Below are 6000 nucleotides of genomic sequence, written 5' to 3'. Positions count from 1 at the left end.
TTTTCTATTTACCATTTGATTGAGTCTTGTTTTCCCTGTGCATTTTTGATCATGATATTTGATGTTAATTCTCTCGTATTTTCTTTACTGGAACTTTCTCTATACGATTCATTATCTTCTTTATATTTAAACTTTATAAAAGGTTTCATAACAGCAATCCTTTTCAGTGTAAATAGTTTACATCCAAAGAAATGATCCAGTTATTCCCTTTCGAAAAAACAATTCCTTTTCAAACTTGTTCTTCTCTATTTCACATTCTATTGAGTCTAGTTTACCCTTTGTTCCTTTTGCAGTTTGGGATATTATAGTTGATATCAATTCTCTCATATTTGCTTCAATGAAACTTTTTGTGGACAATGCATTATCTTCTTTATATTTAAGCTGGATCAAAGGCTTCTTAACAGGAGTCCTATTAAGTGGAAAGAGTGAATTGCAGAAAAATCTTCCAGTTATTCCCTTTTGAATAATCCATTCCTTTGGATACCTGTTCTTCTCTATTTCCCCTTCTTTGTAGCCAAGTTTTCCCTTTGATGTTAGTTCTCTCCCAATTGCTTCAATGGAACTTTCTGTACAAGTTGCATTAACCTCTTTATATTTAAAGCTTGATCGAAGGTTTCTTAACAGCCATCCTTTTCAGTCTAACAAGTTTTTGCCCAAAGCAATGTTCCAGTTATTTCCTGTTGAATAAATAATTCCCTTACTTACTTGTTCTCCTCTATGTCACATTGTATTGAGTCTAATTTTCCCTTTGTTTGTTTTGCAGTTTGGGATATTATAGTTGATATCAATTCTCTGGCACTTGCTAAAATAGAATTTTTGTGCACAATGCATTATCTTCTTTATATTTAAAGCTGTATCAAAGGATTCTTATACAGCGGAAAGGGTGAATATGCAGAGCAGTCTTCCAGTTATTCCCTTTTGAAAAGTCCATTCCTTTGCTTACTTGTTCATCTCTATTACCCATTCTATTGAGTCTAGGTGTCGCTTTGTGTCCCTTGCATTTGGGATCATTATACTTGATGTTAATTCTCTCCCATTTGCTTCAGTGGAACTTTCTGTACAAGTTGCATTAACTTCTTTATATTTAAAGCTTGATCAAAGGTTTCGTGACAGCAATCCTTTTCAGTCTAAAAAGTTTTTTTTTTTTTCTCCAAAGCAATATTCCGGCTATTTCCTTTTGAAGAAATAATTCCCTTACTTACTTGTTTTCCTCTATGTCACATTCTATTGAGTCTAATTTTCCCTTTGTTTCTTTTGTAGTTTGGGATATTATAGTTGATATCAGTTCTCTGGCATTTGCTTCAATAGAATTTTTGTGCACAATGCATTATCTTCTGTATATTTAAAGCTGTTTCACAGGATTCTTAACAGGAGTCCTATTCAGCAGAAAGGGTGAATGTGCTTTGAAATCTTCCAGGTATTCCCTATTGAAAACTGCATTCCTTTGAATACATGTTCCTCTCCATTTCCCATTCTATTGGGTCTAGGTTTCCCTTAGTTTCCCTTCCATTTCCAGTCATTATAATTGATGTTAATTCTCTCCCATTTGCTTCAATGGAACTTTCTTTACAAGTTGCATCAACTTCTTTATATTTAAAGCTTGATCAAAGGTTACGTAACAGCAATCCTTTTCAGTCTAAAAAGTTTAAGTTTAAAGAAATGATCCAGTTATTCCCTTTCAAAAAACAATTCCTTTTCTTCCTTGTTCTTCGCTATTTCACATTCCATTGAGTCTAGTTTTCCCTTTTTTCCTTTTGCAGTTTGGGATATTATAGTTGATATCAATTCTCTCATATTTGCTTCAATGAAACTTTCTGTGCACAATGTATTATCTTCTTTATATTTAAGCTGGATCAAAGGCTTTTTAACAGGAGACCTATTAAGTGGAAAGAGTTAATTGAAGAAAAATCTTCCAGTTATTCCCTTTTGAATAATCCATTCCTTTGGATACTTGTTCTTCTCCATTTCCCATTCTGTTGGGTCTAGTTTTCCCTTAGTTTCCCTTCCATTTCGGATCATTATGATTGTTGTTAATTCTCTCCCATTTGCTTCAATGGAACTTTCTGTACAAGTTGCATCAACTTCTTTATATTTAAAGCTTGATCAAAGGTTACATAACAGCAATCCTTTTCAGGCTAAAAAGTTTAAGTTTAAAGAAATGATCCAGTTATTCCCTTTCAAAAAACAATTCCTTTTCTTCCTTGTTCTTTGCTATTTCACATTCCATTGAGTCTAGTTTTCCCTTTTTTCCTTTTGCAGTTTGGGATATTATAGTTGATATCAATTCTCTCATATTTGCTTCAATTAAACTTTCTGTGCACAATGTATTATCTTCTTTATATTTAAGCTGGATCAAACGCTTTTTAACAGGAGTCCTATTAAGTGGAAAGAGTGAATTGCAGAAAAATCTTCCAGTTGTTTCCTTTTGAAAAATCCATTCCTTTGGATACTTGTTCTTCTCCATTTCCCATTCTATGGGGTCAAGGTTTCCCTTACGTTTCCTTACATTTTGGATCATTATAATTGATGTTAATTCTCTCCCATTTGCTTCAGTGGAACTTTCCGTACAAGTTGCATTAACCTCTTTATATTTAAAGCTTCATCAAGGGTTTTGTAACAGCAATCCTTTTCAGTCTAAAAATTTTTTGTCCGAAGCAATGATCCGGTTATTCCCTTATGAAAAAATAATTCCTTTTCTTACTTGTGCTCGCCTACTTCACATTCTATTGAGTCTAGTTTTCCTTTGTTTAGTTTGCAGTTTGGGATGTGAGAGTTGATACCAATTGTCTCGTATTTTCATCAATGGAACTTTTTTGGTACAATGCATTACCTTCTTTATATTTAATGCTAGATCAAAGGATTCTTAACAGAATCCTATTCAGCGGAAAGAAAGAATTGCAGACATATCTTCCAGTTATTCCCTTTTCAAAAATCCATGCCTTTGGATACTTGTTCTTCTGTATTTCCCCTTCTATTGAGTAAACTTTTGCCGTTGATTCCTGTGCATTTTGGATCATTATAGCTGATGTTAATTCTCTCCCATTTGATTCAGTGGATCTTTCTCTACAAGGTGCATTATCTTTTTTATATTTAAAGCTTGATCAAAGGTTTTGTAACAGCAATCCTTTTCAGTCTAAAAAGATTTTGTCCAGAGCAATATTCCGGTTATTCCCTTATGAAAAAACAATTCCTTTTCTTACTGGTTCTCTATTTCAAATACTATTGAGTGTAGTTTTCCTTTGGTTCTTTTACAATTTGGGATATTAGAGTTGAAACCAATTCTCTCGTATTTAGTTCATTGGAACTTTTTTGGTACAATGCATTACCTTCTTTATATTTAGTGCTGGATCAAAGGATTCTTAACAGAATCCTATTCAGCGGAAAGGGTGAATAGCAGACAAATCATCCAGTTATTCCCTTTTCAAAAATCCATGCCTTTGGATACTTGTTCTTCTGTATTTCCCCTTCTATTGAGTAAACTTTTGCCGTTGATTCCTGTGCATTTTGGATCATTATAGCTGATGTTAATTCTCTCCCATTTGATTCAGTGGATCTTTCTCTACAAGGTGCATTATCTTTTTTATATTTAAAGCTTGATCAAAGGTTTTGTAACAGCAATCCTTTTCAGTCTAAAAAGTTTTTGTCCAGAGCAATATTCCGGTTATTCCCTTATGAAAAAACAATTCCTTTTCTTAATGGTTCTCTATTTCAAATACTATTGAGTGTAGTTTTCCTTTGGTTCTTTTACAATTTGGGATATTAGAGTTGAAACCAATTCTCTCGTATTTAGTTCATTGGAACTTTTTTGGTACAATGCATTACCTTCTTTATATTTAGTGCTGGATCAAAGGATTCTTAACAGAATCCTATTCAGCGGAAAGGGTGAATAGCAGACAAATCATCCAGTTATTCCCTTTTGAAAATTTCATGCCTTTAGACAATTGGTCTTCTCTACTTCCCCTTCTATTGAGTCAACTTTTCCCTTTGATTCCTGTGCATTTAGGATCATTATAGTTGATGTTAATTCTCTCCCATTTGATTCAGTTGAACTTTCTATACAAGGTGCATTATCTTTTATATATTTAAAGCTTGATCAAAGGTTTTGTAAAAGCAATCCTTTGCAGTCTAAATTGTTTTTCTCCAAAGCAATGATCCTGTTATTCCCTTACGAAAAAACAATTCCTTTTCTTACTGGTTGCCTATTTCACATTCTATTGAGTCTAGTTTTCCGTTTGTTTCTTTTGCAGTTTTGGATATTTGAGTTTATACCAATTCTCTCGTCTTTGCTTTAATGGAACTGTTTTGGTACAATGCATTACCTTCTTTATATTTAATGCTGGATCATAGGATTCTTAACAGAATGCTATTCAGCGGAAAGAGTGAATTTCAGACAAATCTTCCAGTTATTCCCTTTTGAAAAATCAATTCCTTTGGATACTTGTTCTTTTCTATTTCCCCTTCTATGTAGTCAAGTTTTCCCTTTGATGTTAATTCTCTCCCATTTGCTTCAATGGAACGTTCTGTACAAGTTGCATTAACTTCTTTATATTTAAAACTTGATCAAAGGTTTCGTAACAGCAATCATTTTCAGGCTAAAAATTTTTGTCCAAAGCAATCTTTCGGTTATTTCCTTTTGAATAAAAAATTCCCTTACTTACTTGTTCTTCTCTATTTCACATTCCATTGAGTCTAATTTTCCCTTGGTTTCTTTTTCAGTTTGGGATATTATAGTTGATATCAATTCTCTCGCATTTGCTTCAATAAAAATTTTTTGCACAATGCATTATCTTCTTTATATTTAAAGCTGTATCAAAGGATTATTAACAGGACTCCAATTCAGCGGAACTTGTGAATGTGCAGAGCAGTCCTCCAGTTATTCCCTTTTGAAAATTCCATTCATTTGCTTACTTGTTCTTCTCTATTACCCATTCTATTGAGTCTAGGTTTCGCTTTGCATCCCTTGCATTTGGGATCTTATAAGTGATGTTAATTCTCTCCCATTTGCTTCAGTTGAACTTTCTGTACAAGTTGCATTATCTTCTTTATATTTAAAGCTTGATCACAAGTTTCATAACAGCAATCGTTTTCAGTCTAAATACTTTACGTCCAAAGAAATGATCCAGTTATTCCCTTTCGAAAAAACAATTCCTTTTCTTACTTGTTCTTCTCTATTTCATAATCTATTAATCTAGTTTTGCCTTTGTTTTTTTTGTTTTTTTTTTTTAACATTTTAGGATATTATTCTTGATATCAATTCTCTCATGTTTGCTTCAATGAAACTTTTTTTGCACAATGCATTATCTTCTTTATATTGAAGCTCGATCAAATGTGTCTTAACAGGAGTCCTTTTAAGTGGAAAGAGTGAATTGCAGAGAAATCTTCCAGTTATTTCCTTTTAAAAAATCCATTCCTTTTGATACTTGTTCTTCTCTATTTCCCCTTCTATGTAGTCAAGTTTTCCCTTTGATGTAAATGCATTAACCTCTTTATATTTAAAGCTTGATCAAAGGTTTTGCAAAAGCAATCCTTTTCAATCTAAAAAGTTTTTGTCCAAAGCAATGTTCCAGTTATTTCCTTTTGAAGAAAAAATTCCCTTACTTACTTGTTCTCCTCTATGTCACATTCTATTGAGGCTAATTTTCCCTTTGTTTCTTTTGCAGTTTGGGATATTATAGTTGATATAAATTCTCTGGCATTTCCTTCAATAGAATTTTTGTGCACAATGCATTACCTTCTTAATATTTAATGCCATATCAAAGGAAGTCATCCCATGCATTCAAAGACAGAGTGGATAAAGAAATCAAATCATTGAGAAACAAGATTAGTGAGCTGGAAAAGGTAAACCACTCCAAGGAAAACAGGATTAGTGAGCTGGAAAAGGTAAACAACTCCAAGGAAAACAGGATTAGTGAGCTGGAAAAAGAAATCAGCTCTCTAAAAAATAAAATGGATAAAATGGAAAAAAATTCCATAGAAGATAAAAACTCAATTGGACAATTA

Source organism: Sminthopsis crassicaudata, chromosome 5, assembly GCF_048593235.1.
Source record: "Sminthopsis crassicaudata isolate SCR6 chromosome 5, ASM4859323v1, whole genome shotgun sequence".
NCBI lineage: Eukaryota > Metazoa > Chordata > Mammalia > Dasyuromorphia > Dasyuridae > Sminthopsis > Sminthopsis crassicaudata.
This window is presented reverse-complemented; position numbering follows the sequence as displayed.